The sequence below is a fragment of the Coturnix japonica genome, unplaced genomic scaffold (genome assembly GCF_054131305.1).
Source record: "Coturnix japonica strain WE unplaced genomic scaffold, WE-NBRP24 Scf040, whole genome shotgun sequence".
Classification (NCBI taxonomy): domain Eukaryota; kingdom Metazoa; phylum Chordata; class Aves; order Galliformes; family Phasianidae; genus Coturnix; species Coturnix japonica.
Genome location: NW_028188943.1, coordinates 5,149,302 through 5,159,316, shown reverse-complemented (window position 1 = coordinate 5,159,316; position 10,015 = coordinate 5,149,302). Strand labels below are relative to the sequence as shown.

Here is a 10,015-nt window from a genome sequence, read left to right as displayed (position 1 = left end):
ATGTGTAATCAAAACTATATGCAGTTGATCAGATGAGATCCTACCAGCGCATGTATAATGGTATTGAACTTTCCAGATATCTACTGGAATTATCAAGCCTATGTAAATGGGTGGACTCTGTGGTCTTCTTAGACTCTTTGCATCTCTATGTGATATTCTGAAATGAGGGCAAAGGAGATTCAGGACACCTCTGTATGCTTGGGACTTGTTGGGGTAACAAATCCCTTTGTCCTACACCCTCATCCTTTTTTTTTTCCTTCCAGAAAAACCTAATTACTTTATCAAGGAACTTTCAGATGTGAAAATTGAAGAAAGTGGAAGTGCACTTTTTACATGTCAGAGCGAGAAAGCCGCATCCTTCGTCATATGGAGGAAAGGCATTGCTGTGCTCAGGCCTGCCAGGAAATACAAGAGGGCACAGAAAGGACGAGACCTGCAGCTGTGCATAAAAAATCTGGAGAAAAGTGACAGTGACGTGTACACCTGTGACATTGGTGCTGCCCAGTCCAGAGCCAAGCTGGTTGTACAAGGTATGTGTGAGAGCCATATGACTGCGCATCCTGTTTCTCCACTACCAAGACATTATCCTGGTAGAATTTGTACATTTATGGCAGGTCTTTGGGGCTGCAGCTGTCTGGCCTGAATAGTGGTTCACAAGCCATGCACAGAGCGAGCTGCACAGAAAGGGAAAGAACTACCGACTAGAGCAGTGCCATTGAGAACTTTATGTATCATTTAAAAACCAAAAATGCTGATGTACGGTGAGGCTGGTGACCCAGAAATCAGTGTGAACTTTCTATCTCTGACCTTTCTGAGTTACAAATAGTCCTCCAGAGTTCTAGGCAAAAATTCCCTTATGCTGCATTCTGGGTAGTTGTCACGGTTTAAACAAAAATCTACCTGTGTCCGTGACAGAGGGGCCACAGGCAAGCGAGGTGCTAGAAGGAGCTGAACCTCTGTCCCAACTACTTCAGAAGCAGCCCAAACCCCCTCGTACATGGCTAAGATCTCCTTCTCAGTTGGAGTGTAGCACTCCTCAGACCCTCTATATGCTCGACTCCAAAGTCCCGGGGGTTGGCCTTGGGTGTTGATGAGGCTGCCCCATCTATAAGTTTGGACTCGAGAAATTCTCATAAAGAAAATCTAGCTTTTGGCTCTTCTTCAGACTCTGACCCCGACCCTTGTGTTATTTCCTCCAGGTAACCCTCCTTTTTCCTCTCTCCTAACTTCCTCTGCTCCTCTAAATTCTTCTGCTCCTCTAACATCTTCTTATTCCCCTCAAACATCCTCTGCTCCTCCAACTTCATCTGCTCCTGAAACTTCTTCTGCTCCTCTAACATCTTCTTATACTGCTCTGACTCCCCCTGCTCTCCTGAGTCCCCCTGCTCTCCTGAGTCCCCCTGCTCTCCTGAGTCCCCCTGCTCTCCTGAGTCCCCCTGCTCTCCTGAGTCCCCCTGCTCTCCTGAGTCCCCCTGCTCTCCTGAGTCCCCCTGCTCTCCTGAGTCCCCTTGCTCTCCTGAGTCCTGCTCTCCTAACTCCCTCCGCTCTTCTAACTCCTTCTGCATTTTCTCTAACTGAGTTGAAACTTGTTTTGTCTTTCGCCCTCTTAAAGGGGCAACCAACATTGTATCTGGTGTCCCGGATGTTTGGTCCAATCGGACTACATGTGCCCCCGGTGGCTGGTCAAATTGGACTACATGCGCCCCCAGTGGCTGGCCAAATTGGACTACATGTGCCCCCAATGTCTGGTCAAATTGGACTACATGTGACCCTGGTAGTTGGTTAAATACATTCAGCTCACCCCGGAGGGCACATAGCTGGTCTCGGAGAGCGTTCCGCTCGAACTGGACAGCACCGAGCTCAGTCTGGAGGCTGTCGTAGTTGGACTGAAGAGTGTTGTACCCGAACCGGAGGACGTTATGCTTGGACTGGAGAGTGTTGAGTTTGGATTGGATACTCTCATTCTCGGCCCTGAGACTCTCTCTCTCAACCTCAAAATCTTCCCTCTCAGGAATGGTATTGAATAAGGCCTGATAAGCATTAGCTAGACCCCAAGTCATTTGTGCCTCCTTAGATCTGCCTGAGCCACAACATTCCTGTCTCAAATATGCAGTCAAACTCTCAGGATTCTTTAAGTGTTCAGGAGTAAAGCTCCATGACACTAAAGATGTCTGTCCTCTAAAAGTCTCTCCAAAGTTTCTCCACACTCCCTGCCACTCAGTATTCTCTGACTCTAGGGAAGACTTCCTCCTGAGGTTATAAATCCAGATACCGAGTGAGATCACTACAATAACCAACAGCAAATTGAGGGAGATTAATACGATTGACAGTGTGGTCCACTGGGACAACTGGTCAGTCGAAGACTGCTTAAAAGATGCAAAGAAAAAAGGAAAAGCACGCTCAAAAACCTCCATATCCGTACTATTGGTTGCATTAGTTGCATTAGTTGCTCCCTCTGGAGCTGCATGCAAATACCAAATAAGCGTTGCTAACCATGCTTTCAATCTATTATACATTCCTATAACTTCACAGGAAAAATAGGCTAGCTTAAACATGGTCCAATATGTTTGGAGCATCGTAAAAGAGGAACTAATGAAATGCAGTACCTTATAAAGCACACTTAGTAGAGGGAACTTTTTTTTTTTTTTTTTCTTTCAATAGAGAGGGAAAAAAACTAAAAAAAAAAAAAACCAAAGCTCAGCAGTGTTTATAAAATAAACCGGAGTATTGGCAGTCCGCCTGGACTTTCAAGGTCAAGCTCACAGGTGCAGAATCGCAAACCTAAGATAGCTCCTTAACAGGAAAAAAAACTTGTAGCTCTGTTAAAAGCTAAAAGAGCAACAGAAGAAAACACAGAAAAACAGCAACTCAATTTGCCCGCATTCTCCACCAAAATCTGTCACGGTTTGAACGAAAAGTTCACCTGCGTCCGTGACAGGGGCCGTGGGCCCCGCAGGGGCTCTAGGCCGAAAGGAAAAAGTTAATTAGGAAAAGAAAACAGCGGCAACGATCTAAGGAGGCACACTTATTTACTAAATACTATATCGAAATACCGGATAACACAATATAATACAATATAATTGAAAACTGAGCTAACGAATCAAGCAAAATAGGAGAGAGAATGAGTCCCGTAACCGAGAGGCCTACTGTGAATCTAGGCGAACGGCTGAAGGCTCCCACACACTCCCCTGAACGCCAGAACTCGAAAGACGTCAGTCTGTTCTGCGACCGAGTTAATATAGAGTCCAGGTCCCGTGACCCATCGTGTTGTTCTCTGGGAGATGTAGTCTTCTTCTGTAAGTTGCAGATTCAGTAAAATTATTCATGCTTAATATGATGTTATGATGTGGAATACTGATAGCAAAATTACAACATTATTAAACCATGACACCCTGGTATTTTTCTTTTTTTTTTCTTAAATATTTTCCTTTTTTTTTTCTTAAATATTTTCCTTTTTACAATTTAAATGTTATGGGCACATCTTATAGAAACACAAGGCTGTTTACAAAGAAGTGCATGCTGTGTTGCTGTATGATGAGCAAGATACATCTATTCTTCATCTAGCAGGAATAGTTGCTGAGCCTTAAGAACAGTTTCAGAAACCTTTGGGAATTTGGGCGTTTTCCTTGTTTCTGCAACACAAAATGAAAATTTACGCTGTATACAAAGAAAAGGGGAGTCCAAACTTGTACGTTAAATTTGAAGGAGATCAATCTGGGGTAATATTTAAAAAAAAAAAAAAAAAAAAAAAAAAAGGGAGCGTGGTCATCAAATACTATAAAATATATTAGCTGTTACTAGAATGCCACTTATCTTCCCCCCATACGAATCACTGTCGTGTTGTATGTGAATTTGTGAGGTGGGTTTTGAAGCTGAAATTAAAAACTTCTTGTATGGCTGTCTTCATAGTGGCTATCCAGACTATGTGTAGAAATAACAGCTATTATGTAGTCAGCTATTCACCAGTTTTAACTGATTATAAATTACGTTTCAGGGTGGAGAACATAGCATAGTGCCTGACACCTGTGTTGATCCTGAGGGCATTCTTGATTCTGTGCATTATGATGTCATGGATATTAAAGAGCAAGCTGAGGCAGCACATAGTTCCATTGTATCCCTGGGGGACCCGAAGGAAGATACTGGCTGGTTTGAAAAGCAGCTGGAGAAAACTAACTTTGAACTGATGGAGACCAAAGAAGAGCTAACAGAGAAAAACACCAAACTACTTAAAACTGAAGAAGAGCTGATGCAGAAGAACAAAGGTGAGTTATGCGATGTGAAAGGTAGAAGACAGAAATAGTTCATTAATCTAAAAGAGAAATAACCAGTTTGAGTAGGAATTAGAGGAGATGTTCTACCTTTGGAACCATAGCCTGTAGATAAGTGATAGTTTGTTCCTTGTGAATTCAGGTTCAGCAATTCCACGGTTTTTGGTTATTTCTTTTCTTTTTTCCCCCTCTCCTTTAAACTGCAACTAGCAGCTTTACGCTTTCGTAAGTATGGGGTTAAATGTCTATATCTTGATTTTTACTTTTATATTGTAATCTCTACTCTTCTTTATGTCTTGTTGATGCAATGTTTTCGTTCCAAGAAATATAGAAAACTTCTGAATCACTCCCAATAAGTGAAGACCACATGCAAATTAATTAATCTGTTCAAAAGCTACCTAAACATTAGAATATCTGGAAAAATTGATTACTTAATAAACTATCTATTGGCTACTTATGTAATACAACCTTTTCTGTGTGTTACAGACTTTGAAATGCAGGTGATTAAATTGGATGAGTCTGTTGAGCAACTTAAAGAAGCAACTGAGGTAACTTTATCAAGATGTTGTGTAAAATTGTTTTAATTAATTAATTAATTAATACCAACTTGTGGTAGCTTAAAATGCTATTCCAGTAGGCTCAATTAATAGATTTCTTACCGAGCTTAGCTTAACTGAATTTGCCTTTAATGCATTGTTTAATTCAGCTACTTAACACTACATTAGAAACTGATGACTGAATTTTTTTTATTTTTTATTTCCAATCTCAATCAAGGTGCAGAAAGATGACATTATTACAGAGCTACAAGACTTAAAATCTCATTTAGAAGAAAAAGTAAAAGATTATGTGAGTTTTACACATCTCCGTATCCTTATACAAAAAAAGGAAAACACTAATTCTATGCTTGTAATCAACACATTTTTGGAAAACTGATTTTCTGTATGTAGCTGGTACTCGCTTGAAATTGTAAACAATTCAAATTTATCTGAAGGTAGTTGTTGTTAACACAAACAACAAAAATATCAGCGTGTTCCACTAACTCCTGCCTCACACTCCTACATCAGAGGAAGAGCAACAGTAAAAGTATGTTGAGTAGAGTTGGAAGTACAAGTATGAATGGTCAGGATATCTCCACGTTCTATGCAGTCCATAAAACTTTATCCTGACTAATGTACTGCGAGCTACTGAATATGTGAAGACTAGCTTGATTAAGTATGTGTGCATACCACTTCTGGTGGTTTTTGTTCATTTTTTGATGTTTGGTAGCCTGAAGTAGCTCTGAAAACATTTATAGTTAATGCTGTCACTCAGATCTCTAACCTTGTAAGCTTAGCAGCTTGACCCTTCTTAGTCTTTGACTGTCTGCATCACTGCAACTTAGTATTTCCATGGTATTAAAGCTGACTGTGATGTCTTCCTTGGTAACCTTGCACTTGCTGTCGTTTTCCTACTCAGCACTTGTTTGTGAATTCCTCTTTATTTAACAAAGAAGTATTTGGCCAGGTTGGATTACAGAAGTCTTTTAATGAACCGTGAGCTGTGCTTACATTACAGGTGTCCACGATGCGTTCTGTGGAGGAATCCCTCAGGAACAGGATGGATGAACTTGAAAGGATTAATAACCAGTTTAAGGATGAGCTGGATTATAAAGGCTTCTATATCCAACAACTTAAACAGGTATTTTTCTTGCTCTTAATTTTTATTAAATGAATGATGCAGGTTTTCCAAGCAACAGGAAAAAGGTCAAAAGAAATAATAAACATTGGAGCAAAATGAAAGTGGCCAACTGAAATTAGTGGTAGACCATGAAAGATATTCAAATAATTAGTCACTACAGAGCACTGGCAGATTGCTTTAAATACAATAATCTGCATAGTAAATACATATGTAATACATGCATATAACCTGATCTTGTTGAGTGACATCACGATATGTTAATTGAAATGTCTTACCATAAACTCTTTTTATCAGCTTGAGTCCTTATTTATGTTATATGAAAAACTTATTAATTCCAGGCTGTCTTAAAGATTCTGCTTGTTTCTACTGTGTATGCTTTTCTTTCAACATGAAATATAGGAGCTGGAGGAAAAGGACCATAATCTTCAAAAGTGGCGTGAGGAGAGAGATCAGTTAGTAGAAGCTTTGGAAGAACAGCTCAAAACTTTGGCTTCTAATGCCATACAAAAAGAGACAGAAATAGCAGAACTGAGACAATCTGCCTTAAAGGATTCAAGCAAGGTCAGCTCTCCTTTCCTCCTACCTGATTAGCTACCCATAAATTCTGTAAAACTCCTGTACCTGCTCTTTGTATTCTGGGTGTGGTTCTGTTCTTGAACGCTGTCGTATTGACATCATGTGCAACTAACCATAAAAAGCACCAGCTTTTATTTTTGTTCTTCAGAAACAGAATTTCTGTTAATTACTAAAATTTCAATTTTTTCAGTAGTTCAGATAAGCAGATGTCAGTTTGATGCTTATGATCCTACAATCAGACTGGACATCTGTAGCTTTTTCCGATAATTCACAGCATTTCCGGATCCCAAGCTAGGCTCAATACTCAGACAGTAGTTCTGTCTCAGGTTTCTTACTTTCTTTGCTTTCTCTGAGGTAGTATCTACAATGGCTTGAAAAGACAGAAGGGGACGTGGAGAGAGATTAAGGGAAGCATCAAAAAGCAGAGGGGGGATGATCTCTGGAAGTTGCATTTCTTATTTCAACATCCAGCTTTTAATCAGGATAGCCAATCTAAGCCGTAGCATAGAATTTCAGAAGCTAAACAGAAGACTAAATGAGTTGTGCTCTTTTGAGAATGTTTGGATTCACTTTCTCTGAGAAGAAAGATGTTCTCATAGCAAAACTTCCCCTACAACTGCCGACTTTCTCACAGTACCGAGGATTTGGGAACAAATAAAAACTCGGGTTATTATATCTTAAGGGAGATGAAGGCTGAAGCACATAAGTAAAATAGAAGAATCAAAATATATTGTATTACAACTTCCCAGGCAATTCTGTGACTACTGCACTTGTAACAGTGACCGTACAAATCCGTGAAATGTTACTGTTCTGGAATAGTTAAGTGTTCTAGCCTGCAATTCTAAAACTGATGCTACTAAGTAATTGCAATACTGCTTGTGTGTGTTAATTCCTTTTGCCAATCCCACAACTCAGCAGTTTTTACTGTTTATTAGGATAATGCAACTGTGATAGAAGAGTTAAGAAAAGAACTGGCTGACAAAGATGACTTTATAAAGGAATTAAAACAACGCATTAACCACAGTAGCCCTCAGTGTTTGCCAGAAATACCTTTACTTGAAGAAAGACAAAGTAGAAGGAATGACTCTGTAAATGAAAAGGTATGATTATATTTATAGAAAGTAAGTACTTAACATCTTGTTAACCCCTTTTTGTTCTTCTGTTTTCCTAGGAGATACTGGAGCTGGAATCATTTTTCTTAGCATATAGTCCTTTAACTACATATTCAGTGATGAGTACTTGTTGGTTCTTTTTGTCTTCCACTCAAACATGAGCTCTCATCTTCTCATCTAATTCTGAAGGTTTGGACTGTGTGTTAGAGCTTGGATTTCAGCCTGCAGCTACCTGGCTGTGATGGGCTGGTGACAGCACAGTATGTGAGGGCCTTGCACAGGAGCTGATTTCTCAAGAGGTGTGAGGGAGTCAGCATTGTCCAATAGCTGGGAGGGCCCAAATGCCCTTGGGTAACAGAGGGGCTCACAGTGTACTTGGGGGGGGGGCTGGACTTTACCTGAGTTCGGGATTGGAGAAGCTCAGTTTTTGATGAGGGCACGTGACATCCCAATCCTACTGCCCTGCTTTCTTTCTAAAGGAACGGACCAACAAAGTGAGCCAGATGCACTCCAGGAAGGTGCATATCCCACACTGCCCGTCCCGGACAGAGGAATGCAGGCAGCACCAACCGGCATGCCAGGTAATTTCTGTCCTATGATCATACGGTGTCACGAACCAGAGTCACTGTGTGCCTGCAGGCTCTTGCTGCCAGCTCTTGCACACCAGGTCAGCAGCCAGACCTGAGCGTGTGAGCATAGAGCACATGTAAAAGAAGCAGGAGTGTTTCTCCCCTGGGCTGGTTCTGGCTGTTGCCTGTGCTGGCTGAAGCCTGACCTTCAGCCTGGGGGGCGTCCCACAGGGGGAGCTCAGGACACGCATGCCGGGAAAAGTGTGAGGGATTCTGCTCTGTAGCTCTCCCCACGGACCAAGCCCAGACCCCAGAGTACAGCCCCAGCTCTCGGCCCAGAGGAGGACACGGGTAGTGCCTGTGCAGCCTCTCCGTACCCAACGAGAGGTGGAAGCAATCCTTCTTGTCCTCCGGTGCTTCGGCACCAGAGATGGAGGCACCCACTGACAAAATGACCTCTTGGGTCCATGAAGCACACTGAGAGATTATCTGTAGCGCAGCTGAAGGTAACGTGGGACATTGTCTCATTTCTTCCAGGGATGAACACAGGCAAAAGCACAGAGGCTGCTGCTCACACATCTGTGCGGAAGCGCCACATTCCGGTGACGGTCTCAGCGATGCTGCTGCCTGCGCTGGTGCTGGCCGTTGGTGTTGTGATATGGGTGCTCAAAGACTACCTGTGAGTTGGCCTTTCCCCAGAACACCTTATTGCTGCATTTGGCAATGAAGCATTTGTGGTGCCAGGATCCTGGACGGCCAAATCAGCCGCTGGCAGTACACTGCCAGGACTTAGGTTGCAAAGTCTTTCAAGTTTCCCCTTATTTCCTGTCAGTGAGTAGTGCTTTCTGAAACTCATTCTCACAGAGCGCGCAAGAGGGAAAAGAGAGCAGCAGAAGCAGCAGATGGAGCTGGGGAAGGCAACGAGACAGACTCTGACCCAGTCAAACAAGAATCTCCGTAATAGCTCCAGTCCGTTCCATTCTGCCATTGAAGAGGCCCGAAGTCTTCAAGGTCATCTGGAAGACCAGGAGCTTGAACTGAAAGCCATGAAAGAGATCCTTGGGAACAGTCCTGAGTGCTGCCTTCTGTCAGAGGACGGCCCTGAATGTGAGAGCAGAGCTTTTGTCCTTCATCCTGCATTCTCCAGGACAGGTATCACCAGCAGTTTGAAGATTCTTAGCTCGACACAGCTACATTCCTGTTGAGGGTCCTAATGAGGACCCAGAAAACGAGCTTCCTCTGACTGCCGGACAATGCGTAATGTCTTTGGAGATGTGGGTGAGAATGGCTGGTTTCAGGGAGAGCTGACAGATGGCACAAGAGGACTGGTCCCTTCCAATTTGGTTGCGGAGCTTTCAGTTGATGAACTGGATACACCTGGAGATCCTGTCAGAATTCCTGCATTGCTCCATCTGCAAGACTACCATTGCTCCACTCAATGGAACAACTCGATGTTGAGCAGAATGTAGTTGAGCTCCTTCGGGAACTCTCTGAGGCGACTGACAGCGGAACTGCAGAGCTTTATTGTATATTAAAAATAACCAAACAACTGTCCCCTCCCTCTCCCTTCCCCTTGCACCCCTCCACCCCTCCCCCCCCCCCCCCCCCCCCCAAAAAAAAAAGACAAAAAAACCAAAAATAAACCCTAAAAAACCAACAAAAAACAACCCACCCCCAATAAAACAAAAAACCAAAACCAATTAAAATCTCAACGCTGTTCTTTTTCTGGGATACACTGAGGTGACGCTTCTTCTAGCTTAGACTTTGCAATGAGTTTGTGTCACGGAGTTCTCTCTAGAGCTCACTCGGTGAC

At 42.6% G+C, this 10,015-nt stretch overlaps 1 long non-coding RNA gene across 1 annotated transcript; it reads left to right on the top strand.

Annotated features, from left to right (window-relative positions):
* The first annotated feature begins 8,146 nt into the window (after positions 1–8,146).
* Positions 8,147–9,742, top strand: LOC146753098 (uncharacterized). The gene is made up of 3 exons (XR_014940289.1): positions 8,147–8,214; positions 8,740–8,881; positions 9,067–9,742. It is a non-coding gene; the product is annotated as an uncharacterized LOC146753098 (long non-coding RNA).
* Positions 9,743–10,015: the final 273 nt, after the last annotated feature.